Source organism: Pan troglodytes, chromosome 7 (assembly GCF_028858775.2).
Source record: "Pan troglodytes isolate AG18354 chromosome 7, NHGRI_mPanTro3-v2.0_pri, whole genome shotgun sequence".
Classification (NCBI taxonomy): Eukaryota; Metazoa; Chordata; class Mammalia; order Primates; family Hominidae; genus Pan; species Pan troglodytes.
Genome location: NC_072405.2, coordinates 49,613,075 through 49,625,648, shown reverse-complemented (window position 1 = coordinate 49,625,648; position 12,574 = coordinate 49,613,075).

The window sequence follows — 12,574 nt, the reverse complement described above, 5'->3', positions numbered from 1 at the left end:
GCTGGACAATGGGGGCAATTATCCAGAAAATGTGAGCCATCCTGCACCCCCCACCCCAAGTCTTTTGCAATCATTACCTGACACATCAGATGAAGTAGGATTTTTAAGAACCTGCGTCACAGAGGTTAACACCAGAGACACACATTTTTTCTTCTACCCAAGAGAATACTGATGCTGTTCTATGTATCTGTCTCTTTTTCTTTAAAATTAATAATCTTTATTTCTTTGCAAAGGTGATATATGGTCATTGTGGAAATTTCTGAAAATGAAGAAAAGCAGAAAGAAGACAGTGTAAGGCACCTATAATCTCAAAACCCAGAGGTGGCTAACATTTCAGTGTACCTATTTCCAGGATTTTTAGCTTTTTTTCTTCTTTCCTTCCTTCCCTTCCTCCCTCCTTTCTCTTTCTTATCCTTCTGTTCTGTCTGCAAAATTGGATTCATACTATATATTTCTATCCCATATTCTCCATAAACATTCCCTCCTCTCTCTCTCCCCTCCCCTCCCCCTCCCTCCCTCCCTTCCTTCCTTCCTTCCTCCCTTCCTTCCTTCCTTCCAAAAGCCTTTATTTTTTGAATGCTTAGCAATGTACTATGAGACACATAGGAAGCATGGTCTGACTTTTCTTTTTACATAAAACATCAAAGTTACAAAGGACCTGAGCCTATCTAGCCCAATCCCTTCCCATGTTTAGGACCTGTGACTCAGAGAGGAGAAGAGATTGTGGAAGGCCACTGAGGCTAGAAAACCAGACTCCTAGCCCTGTGCTCTTTCCCTGATTGCAGGTGCCTCACATAGGTTGACATGAGCATCTTTCCCTTCCAGCAGCCAAGTTGGTTTTTCCTAAGTGAACCTCCAAATAATAAAGACTGTTCTGTAGTCAACCACTGCACCAAGGCTCTCTTGTATTGAAAACGAAGAGTGTGCTTCCCGTTTTCAGTGGCAGCTTCACCCCCACGCCCCGGGACAGATGGCCTGAGTGGCTGGTGTCAGCTTCAGGCCCTTTCCTGGGCACTGGGATGCTCTGGTTGCTGGTCCTGGGAAGTAGCCCAGTGCCCCAGTGCCGACCAGCCAGCCCCTCTTGAAGCCCTGAATATGGACTTTGTCTGGTGGGCTCCACTCTACTCCCAATGGACGGAAGCCAGTCATTTGGCAAAAATTAGCTCAGTTGCCACCATTGTTCTTAAAGAGGCAGGGCTGAATGGCTCTGGGGACTAATGTATTCTATTATGCCCTTTGGGCTGGCCCCTGAGTGTGGGCAGAGGTCTGCATTCCATAGACCACTGCGACCCCCGGCCCTGCCCCCGCCGCCCCACCAAGCCCTCTGCTCTCCAGCCCCACTGGTCCCCACCCCAGAGGGGAGAAGAGTTCCTGAAGCCAGCCATGGGAAGGCACCCCATCTGGCACCCGATGTGGATGGGAGAGGAGTTGAGGGTGACCAAGAGTCTGGGGAGAGGGCCAGCAGTGGAAATGGGGCATGAGGACCACAGTGACGAGGGCAGCCTGGAGGCTAGGGGAAGGCCAGAGGTGGTCGGTGACTTCTCTGTGACGGGGACCGCTGCCCCTGCCTCCTGCATTGATTGTGCCACATATGTCTGCAGCTCCTTCTCCTCTGCAGCCCCTTCCTGGCAGGAACAGTCTCCTCCAGAGGACGGAGAGTCATGGGGCTTGTTTTGAGCAGCCTGCAGATCTCTCATTCTAGGGTCAGTGATGCCCGAACCTTGAGAAATATGATGTGTGAGAGACAAGTGGGAGAGGGTCTTGCAGACAGAGAGGCTGCATGCAGGCATTCATTATCAGTGCCCTTTTAAGTAGGGAGCAGGGGTTTGTGTGAGTCTCTGGGTCCCTACTTCTCGCTCCTGTGTTTTGCAAAGCAAGGGCTGCATCCAGGACTGCCCTTCACCTTAGAAAGGCTGAAGGTGAGGAAGGAGGGAAGGCAGGGTGTAGCTGTCCTGGCTCAGGTGTCTTTTCTAACAAGACAGAGGTTTGCAAGTATGACTGCCCTGGTCACAGGCTGCGTGAGCTCATTCTTCAGAGTGCTCTCTCCTTTCTTGGGTGTTAGGGCTGCCTGGCTCCACCGCTTATTGATTACAAGTGTGCTTCCTCTCATTAACAACCCCCACCCAGACTTGGGGAGAAATATCAGAAGGCTCAAAGCCTGCTTGTTCAGAATAGTTTGTGGGGCATGAACAAAAATGATAGAGGTGGGGGAGGGGGGAGAAAAGGAGAGAGGAAGAGAGAGAGGGAGAGAGAGAGGAAGAGAGAAGGAGGTAAGAGGGAGGGGGAGAGAAGGAGATGGGGGAGAGAGGGAGAGAGAGAAAGAGAGGGAGGTGGGGGAGAGAGGAAGAGAGGGAGGTAGGGAAAAGAAGGAGGGAAAGAATGAGGGAGAGAAGGAGAGGGGGGTAGAAAGGGAGAGAACAAGGAGGGAGAGGGAGAGAACAAGGAGGGAGAGGAAGAGAAAGAAGGAGGGGGGGGGAAGAGAGAGGGAGGGAGGAAAGAGAGGGAGGAAGAGAAAGGGAGAGGGAGAGAGAGTGAGCGCTGTCACCCACTCTGTCCTGTGGGGTATGGGCATCATACTCCACAGAGGGATTGAGGTGGGGTCCTAGTGGGTTGGTTCTGGGGCCATGTCCCTCTCATGTCTGTTGGTTTCTCTGGGTTGCCAGACAAAGGGTGGGCAGATAGATCTACTAAGAAGAAGCATGCTGTCCTGACTGGCTGTGACATCCCCTCAGTCCAAACTCTTCCCACCTCCACTCTCCCCAGCCATGGGCTCTGTTATCTTCCCTGCTATCCTTTATGTTCTCTTTCCTTCCCACCTTTGTGCTTCTTGGGGTTGGGAATCTATCTTTGATGTCCTCTTTTCCTCACGTGACCCAGCACAGAACCTGCACACAGCAGTTGATTGATAGACACCTGTTGATTCATTGACTTCTGGAATTGGGAGAACACAGCTCAGACAGTGCCTGCCACCAGCCAAGGCTGTGTCAGCAGCAGAGAGAGGATGCAATTAAACTCCAATCTGAAATCCCCATTAATTGTGAAGAGTTGATTTCCTTGGGGTGGGGACAGAAATAAAACCAAAAAGAATCTGGATGAGTTAAAATGTGCAGGATGTAGAACATTTCATCTTCCAGAAAGAATATTTTATTCTCCTGTCAAGAGGCCAATGATAACGGCAATAAAAGAAAACATAAGTGATGGTGGTAAGGATTATGCAGCAATTTAGGAAGCAGCCGGTTATATATATTTATGGACCTAAATGGCTGGAAAACCCTTCACACCAGAGGACTTAATGCAGAACTTGGAAAGCACTCCGAGGCTAAGTGGATCTCCATGGGAAGTTGTTATTTATGGACCTTCTTACCGTGTATTAAGCAATTCAGTGGCCTAGACTGCTGTTAAAAAATAAAGAACAAATGGGTTCGATGGACAAATTGTGCTTTTCTGGGTGGGGGAGCCATGGCTGTCTTATAATGCTGTGTTAGAAGAATTTGATAAAAGGCAATGTTTTTATAGGGACAGATATTAAATATGATTGAATGAGAAACTGCTGGAAGATTACAGAAGCCTCCAGATATACAGCTGCTGGTGCCACCACGTGTGGGGAAGAAAGCAAAGTCTGTTCTGCTGCTGCCGTCAGCCTCTGAGGGGCCAAGAGGCAGCGCTTCCTCTCTGCCTGCACTTTTACTTTGTGACCTGCCCCCACCCTCCTGGCGCCTGTGTCCTTAAGAGAGTTGCTTTGTCCACTCTTTCTGCCTGAGAACTTTATTTCATTTGATTGTCTCAATGCTCTGTCCTTGGGGCATCTGAGGAACCTCTTTGTGACTTGGTCTCCTCTTCTGAAAAGTGGGGGCTTATAGGACCCTTCCAGTGGGAGGCTAAACAGAGGGCTACAGAGCAATGCAGGTTCATGGGTGAGACAGAACACAAATAGGGACAACAGAAAAAAGGGTGCTCCACAGCCATAGGAATCGGAACAGGAGGAAGATGTGCAAACTTCCAGGCTCATGGAGGAGTTTCTGAAGATGGGGTTTCTCAGTCTTAAACAGGCATCGGATTCACCTAGGAGTCTTGTTAAAATGCAAACACTAATTGTTATGCCTGGGGTGGGCGGCGGGTGGGCTGAGTGTCTGCATTTCTGTCAAGGTCCTAGAAGATGCTGATGCTGCTGGTCTGGGGAACACATTTTGAGTAGCAAAGTCTTAGGAGACAGTAAAAATTAGAACCTGCAGTCTTTGAGCTTCCTGCCTATTGTGAGAATTACATACCTGTGCCAGTGAGGTTTGGTTTTAGCTGCGTGAAAGAGAAAATCAAAATGACTTTGGATTTAAGCAAGTGAGGGAGACAGATTGTAGGTCTCCCCAGTGAGACTCCCCAGGTGGGCAGTGCAGGGCTGGTGCAGGGACTCCCTGAGGCCCAGGTTCTTTCCTTCTGCTCCACCATCCTGGTCTGCTGGCATTCATCCTCATGGTTGCCAGAGAGCTGCTGTACCTCAGGCATCACAGCTAAATTCCAGGTGGGAAGCAGAGGGAAGAGGCAAAATCTCTAAGGCTATCTGTCTTATGATGTGCTCCAGGGTGCCACACTTACCAACTTCCACCTCCTTCTCACTGGCCAGAGCTGGCTTGAGATTTGCATTTCTAACAAGTTCCCAGAAGATGCTTGTGCTGCTGGTCTGCGGACCACACTTGGAGGAGCAAAGTTGTAGGAGACAGTAAAAATTAGAATCATCTGTCATGGAGGTTCTAATTTTTAGTAGCCCCCCTCGGACCTACTCAATCATAATTTGCATTTTAACAAGATTCCTAGGTGAATCCGATGCCTATTTAAGACTGAGGAAACCCATCTTGAGCAACTCTTCCACATACCGGGAAGTTTGACACCTTCCTCCTGTTCCAGTTCCTAGGTTGCAGGACACCCTTTCTCCAGGAGGCCCCAGTTTGTCTCATCCATGCACCCACATTGCTCTGCATCCCTCTGTTTAGCCTCCTACTGGAAGGGTCCTATGAACCCCCACTTTTTCCATTTATTTTTATTTATTTAATTTTTGTTTTAGAAGGAGTCTTGCTCTGTTGCCCAGGCTGGAGTGCAGTGGTGCGATCTCGGCTCATTGCAACCTCTGTCTCCCAGGTTCAGGTGATTCTCCTGCCTCAGCCTCCCGAGTAGCCGGGATTACAGGCGCCTGCCACCACACCTGGATAATTTTTGTATTTTTAGTAGAGACGGGGTTTTGCCATGTTGCCCAGGCTGGTCTTGAACTCCTGACCTTGGGTGATCCACCTGCCTCAGCCTCCCAAAGTGCTGGGATTACAGGTGTGAGCCACCGCGCCTGGCAGAACCCCTACTTTTCAGAAGAGGAGACAAGTCACAGAGTGGTTCCTCAGGTGCCCTAAGTACAGAGTATTGAGACAATCAAATGAAAAAGATGAGTCTTGAGACGGTGATTTGCTCAGCAATCACATGACTACTGCACACCTACCATGTGGCAGGCACTAGAGATACAAATACAAAAAAGATACAGATTCTGTCTTCAAGAAGCTTCTAGAACTCCGGACATGCAAACATGCAAAACAAGAAGAGTGGTGCTCTGACAGCCATGATGTACAGGGAGACTGGGGAGAGACCAGGCAGATGAAGCCCATTAGCCAAACCTGAGATGTGTGCTGGGAAGACGGCCCAGCTTGTGGGGGCAGCGTGAGCTCTGCACAGAGGCTGGAGGCTATGAATTCCACCACACTGGGACCCCACTGGCATGCACCTGTCAGGCTGCAAAGGAGGTTTTTTTTGTCTGCATGTGATCTGATTGGTTGGTGCCATGCCATATTGGGTTTTCTATATACACATATATATTATGTTATAAATATATATAATATAAAATACATATATATTTTATATTAAACAATCTTTATTTGGAAAATAGTACCTTACAGTCCTAATGCTATCTATCAAACATCAATGACAGCAATTTCAGCAGGAACTAATGAACAGTAGCTAAACTAATGGGGGATCCATCAAAAGTGCTTTAAAGGGAGGAGCACCGGCTGACGTTGTGCCGAGTCTCTGGGCATTCAGGACTTGGTTACGGGAAAACAGAATCAAACTGGCAGGTGCTCTGGACCCAAACCCTGGCATTGTGACCCGCCTCCCTCCTGGGAGCCCTGAAGGCTCACAGTCCCCCTGGCACTTCCAGGCCCCTGTGGGCTGTGGGTGGAGCCCTAGGGGCCAAAGCACCACTCAGGAAAGGCTGAAACGGCCTTGGAGTCAGCCAGCTTCTGCCTGTTGTGGTCATTTTCTTTCTGGAGCACCTGCAGCGCTCTCTCAGTGGGCTCAGTGGCCATCCAGCCTTCCTGGGACATTTTCTTATAGAAAAGGATCTCTCTCTCTCTGAAAACTGAAAGTGTCTTTCTTCAATTCCTGGGCCACGTCTCAGGCTATCTTCTTGTAGCGGTCACGGGGTCTGACATGCGTGGCTCACGTTTTTGTGCACCTTGCACAGTCTCTGGTGGAGGTCCAGGAAGAGAGCCTGGTAAATGAATGGACAATCAGATGTTGCTGGCTGCAAGGGCTCTCCAGGTTTCTCTCCCCAGGGACTGGCCTTCAGCAAAGCCAGGTCTACTGCAAAGCCAGCAGGATTTGGAGTCCAAAGATCTATGCTTCCTGACCTGTGACTGGCCTCCACCACAGTGCTTTGGTGGCTGGACTGCTAGTCAGGGTCCCACTACCCTGAGCTTCTGTATCTTCTTCTGTCAAATGAAAGTAATGAACTTCTCAGACAGCTCAGAGGCTTTTGGTGAGGCCCAAATGCCATAATGCATGCAGAGAGCAAATCGGAAAAGACTGCAGCAAGGCATCTTACTATGCGACAGGGGATTCTGCCTTCGCCCAGGTGAGTAATGCCCCTTAAATGGCAGATGGCAGATGTGTTATTCAGGCTGAGAGAGACTGTGGGGAGGAGGCTTCCCTGGATGGAGACTTGGAGGCGAGGCTTCCCCAGCTGAGGTTACCAGTTCTTGGGAGCAGGGAAGGCTTTCCTGCCAGGCAGGAGTGTGATGATGGGCACTCCCCCGTTCCTCTCTCCAGCACCTCATTTATATCCGGCTTGCTCCAGGCTCAATCCCCCGACGAAGGCAATGCACCGTCTGGCTCCACTGCCTTGAAGGGTTAGGTAAATAAGCACATGGCTCCTTGGGGAATGTGTCCCGGCGCTGGGCCGTTGCCCTCCCCGCAGCCATCCCAGCAGATTTATGGGCTTCAGGTCACTGAAGCATGTGCCACTTCACTTTCACTTCCCTGGGATTCCCAGAGGGGCAGGGGTTTCCTAAAGACCTGTGTCTGGTGCTCTGTGATGTCCCAGCCAAGCCTTGAGCCCCGTCGCCAGGATCCAACTCCAGGTGTCACACTGTGGAGCCCCCTTCTACCTTCTCTTGCTCCCCAGTCCCCAACCCCACTTGGCATACAAGGCTCCCAGAAACTCTAGCCTCCCAGATGCCAGCTCCTGTTTTTATACAGCATTGTGTGAGGATTTGTGGGAATGGGCCACTGCATTGACCAACCCACCCTCCATGGAGCCACCTGCTCGGTGCAAGCCCTGGGGAGAGAGGAGTGAATCGGATGTGGCATCTGTCCACAGGGTCAGCTCTGGGATGGGAAGAGATCCAATAAAGAAGTCCCACACTCTGTTTGCTGTCCTTGTATAAGGCACTGATGATCAGTTCCCTTAGGATTCAGATCTAGAAAAGATTTTCCTTTTCCAAAGACAAAGAGAAATATGGGAGCTATTCATGCTGGCGTATTACCTTTGTTCTCAGAAAACACGGCACAAAATCAATGTGCAAGGGTAGCATCCCTAAGAACCTGGGTATTTCACATGTCTGTCTCTCCTTTATTTGTTTGTTGGGGTGGGGGTAATTATTGAGCACTCAGTATATGCATGGCATTGTACTAGATGCTGGAGATGTGGAATGGGTGAGACAAAATAAGACAAGGTCCTGGCCTCTAAGAGCTCACTGCACTGTACGATGTACATGGAAGGGACCAGTTATAAATGTAGACGGAGTGTCTGCAGGCACAGAGTGGGTGAATCTGACTAGGGATGGAGGAGGTCAGGCCTGGCTTCCTGGAGGAGACAACACTGTTAGGATAAGTGGGTGGATTTGCCAGATAAAATATATGATGCCCAGTAAACTGAATTTCAGTTCAACAATGAATAATTTATAGTATATGTATGTCTCAGGTAATATTTGAGACACACTTAATAAGTTTTTTCTTGTTGATCTGGAATTCAAATTTTACTGGATGTTCTATTTTTTAATATTTAAATTTAATTTTTATTTTTAAAGACAGGGTGCCATTCTGTCACCCAAGCTGGAGTGCAGTGGTGTGATCATAGCTCACTGCAGCCTCCAACTCCTGGGCTCAAGCGATCCTCCTGCCTCAGCCTCCTAAGTAGCTGGGACTACCAGCACGTACCACTGTGCCTGTAGCTAATTCTTAATCAGCTAATTCTTAAAATTCTTAAAATTGTGCCTAATCAGATAATTCTTAAAAATTATTATTATGTGTAGAAACAGGGTCTTGCTATGTTTCCCGGGCTGGTCTCAAACTCCTGGCCTCAAGCAATCCTCCTGCCTTACTTTCCCTAAGTGCTGGGATTACAGGTATGAGCCACTGTGCCTGGCCATGGGTGTCCTGTATTTTTATTTGTAAATCTGGAAACCCTATGAGTAGTAGTTTGTACAAAAGTAGTGAAAGGCATTACAGATAGAGAAAACAGCATGTGCACACAGCATGAGCCCAGGATGAGAGGCAAGCGAGAAGCCATTGGGTGGGAAAGTGCAAGTACTTCTGGAGACTGGAAACTAGGCTGGTGGGGGGTGCTGGGGAGGTGAAGCTGGAGAGGTCATGGGGGTCAGGGCTGGGTCTTGATACTATCCTGGAGGTTGGGCTTTTTCCTGTGGACAAAGAGTGTGTGAGAATTTTAATCAGAGAAATAGTCCATTTGATATTTTTATTTCTATTTAAAAAGTCACCTTAAAATATGCCTTTTATTTTTAGTTCTCTTCTTTCTAAGAGGTGGTATACAAGTCTTCATTTATTTATATAAAAATTATATTTATAGGCATGAATATATTTATAATATAAATTATAAATTAATTAATGTAGTAATAAATGAACAAAAATTGTCAAGCCCAGTTTGACAGAACCTCGCCTGGAGAGCGGGCAGGTGTGACTGTCTGAGTGGAGGGGTGGGGACGGTGACCTTGGCCTCCCAGTTTGGGGCTCCGCTGAGGGTGTCTTCCTGGCTGCTTACGATAGGAACTGATCCTAGGATGGCCTAGTAAGAAATTACAGGAAGCAGAGTTTCCCTTCAAGGAAGGAAGAACATTCTAGTGGATTGTCTGAACTTGGTGACTATATCCCAAACAAATAAAAGGGATGCTCCGTTAGCTTCTGTCAAGAATGGTGCGGAGGACCGGGTGTGGTGGCTCACCCCTGTAATCCCAACACTCTGGGAGGCTGAGGCAGGAGGATTTCTTGGGGCTAGGAGTTCAAAACCAGCCTGGATAACACAGCAAAATCCCATTGCTCCAAAAAAAAAAAAAAAAAAAAAAAAAAAAAAAAAGCTAGGTGTGGTGGCCTGCATCTGGAGTCGCAGCTACTTGGGAGGCTGAGGTGGCAGGATTGCCTGAGCCCAGGAGGTCAAGGCTGCAGTGAGCCAAGGTCCTGCCACTGCGCTCCAGCCTGGGGAACAGAGTGAGACTCTGTATCAAAAAAAAAAAAAAAGATGAAGAGGTAGGGGTGCTTACTCTAAGAAGAGATGAAGAGATGGGGCTGGAATTTGCCTTCAACTCCGAAGTTTTAAGATGCTTCCCAGACATTCCCAGACTTCAGTTAGCAGGTCAGGCCAGTTCTTTAAAGAGTTAGAAAGGATCAGGATTACACATCTACAGAGGCAGAATGCAGAAGAAGCTTGTCCAAGTAAGGGCATGACCAGGTTTCATGGCATCTGACAACGAATACCACTTTGGCCCTTTCAGACTTGCCTGAAAGTCTAAGGATGTGCCTCGAGTGACCCTACATGCTGAGAATTCACACTTATGAGCTAGCAGGGCAGCCGGGCAGGCATTAATAGCTCTGTTTCACAGATGAGAACACTAAGACCAGAGAGAGGAAGTGCGATTCCCATGAGTCGCCCAGCCAGTTAGGAGCAGAGCTGAGGCTGTAGCCTGTGTCCACTGACTGTGGGCCAGCATGCTTTCCTTGGCATTGCCCCTGACCCACAGACACCCAGCTTCAGGCGGGAGCTCCCTCCCTAGTGCTGCTGGCTGAGGGAGAGCGAGCTGAATGTATCTTTGGAGAGGATGGCAGACATCACTGATGATATGATAGTGGAACACAATGGGAGCTGTGGCTGGGAAGGCTCCCCTCCCAGTTTTTCCAGGAGAAGCCAGGAAAAAGCTCTGCGTGTGGGAAGAGGCCACCTGGGAGGCACCTGGGGGGGGGGGCCCTCTGTGACCCTCTGTGGAGGCTGAAGAACTGAGAATGCCTCCTCAAGCTGGTGTTTTGAAGCAACAGAGGACGAACTTTCAGGCTTCATGCATGGGCATCTAGCAGTGTGGGAAAAGCAGAACTTTTGGGAAATGAGAAACATAAGTTAAAGCTGCATTTTGCCTCTGTTTATTTAAGCCATTCAAAAAGGAGGGAGGATATGTCTCCTGGCCCACAGTTCTCATACTCAGGAACTCTCATATCTGGGAGCTCTGTCATGTCAGTTGCATGTTTAAAGGGCCTTTGTTCTAGAACCTTCTGCTGTACACACAGGAGTGCATGCACACACAAACACACACACACTTGCCATTCGGAAAAGGGGGACTGGATTTTGAAGTGCAAAGAGTTGACAATAAGTAAAAGGACAAAAGTACTGTATGTACCTCTGCAATACAAAGTCTTCAGGCTGTTCTGCCTGGTGCTGTTATGCAGCATGTGAATTGCCCGAGAGGACGGGGGGCGGGTGGTCCCTCTCCCACATCCCAGGAATGGATTAAAGTCTCTCGGTGGGACTGAGGTCTTAGGGTCCTTCCTTTCCAGCTGGGTCTGGGAGGAGTCAGGAGTGCACTGGATTTAGGATTTGGGGTCTTCTCCCATCACTCCCTGTTCCACCGAGAGACAACTGTGTTCCCAGCAGGGGTCAGTAAAGCAGTAGGACCACTAGGGGTGAGTGGGGGAAGTGGCGACTGGAGGTGATCAAAGTCTACTCGGAGTGACCAGACATAGGCGAGGTCTTCCCCTGAATGGATTTGTGAGATTTACTCCTGACTTGGGACTTCCAGGGCAGTCACCTGGACGAATTTCCAGCATTTAACCGTGGACAGAAACAAGTCCTCCTGCCATTCGGGAAAACTGAAAACGTGAGTGAGCGGTCAGCTAAGCCTGGGTTCAGAGGTGAGAGGATGTTATCTGCAAACATCCATCTTTGCAGTGAGCAAACAGACGCATTTGGCTTGAGGCAGAGGGCCTGGCCCTAGGAGACAAAAAGACCCCCTACCAAACAGCATTTTTCTCTAAATGCCCCTTGAATTGAGACACGGTTGCCGGGTATCCTGCGGTCTATTCTCTGTGAGGAATGTCTTCCTCAGCTCCACAGGCCGGCCTCACCAATTGTCTTGGGATTAACCCTTGGCCATCCCGATCTTGCTCTCTCTTCTCTGTGTTTTCCTTCCAGCCTCCATGTCACCTTTTGAGTGTCAAGGCATCTTCCATTGGCCACGAAATGACAGAGAAGTCATCCATCTGCAGAAGCCTCCTGTGTGCACCGTGGAATCACCGTGTCTGTACGGGCACGATTGCTTTAAGAAAACAGCCCTGCTTCTTCACAAAGTCTAGTCATTTCACTTGGAATCTGTCCATCAAGAAATTAGGTTTGCAGAGTCCAAAGCAAGCTCCCTAGAGCTTTACAAACAAGCTGGCGGGCAAGGCAGCGTGCCCTACAGTGTCTCTGTGGAGCGCTAAGATCTGTGACCCCTTTGCCACATGGGGTGTGCGCTCAGACTGGGCTATGAATATATCAGCCTCTCTCCACCCGCACTTAGGGACAGAAGATGTGGAGACTCCAGGAACTTCATGAACTATTTGCTGTGGTCTTCTGTCCCGGGATAGTCCGGGTCTCACTCCCAGCTCTCCAGAGCTTAACCCTCCCTCTCAGGGGAATGTTTGAAACCTACGAAGAATTCTCAGGAATTCGAGGTAGAAGGTGGCAGAGAGACTTCTGTTCCTGGGGGCCGAGCTGTTGTGCTGATACCGTCCTCTTGGCGTCTGCCCTAGTGGGGACCCTTGATTTTAACTTGAAGTTCCTGGACTGGGTCTGACCTTAGCATGTGTGCCTGAGTGATGGACTTGGTATTTACACCAGCCACGCTGATAAGTGCACATATGTTTTTAATGTTTTGGCTTTCCACACCACAAACACACAGATGTGCTGTCGCCCGGGCTAGGACTTGAGTAGGGTTTTTCTATTGAAATATATATTATATATTTTAAAAAGTGCTCTCCCAGAGCTAATACCGTTGCTAGCAGC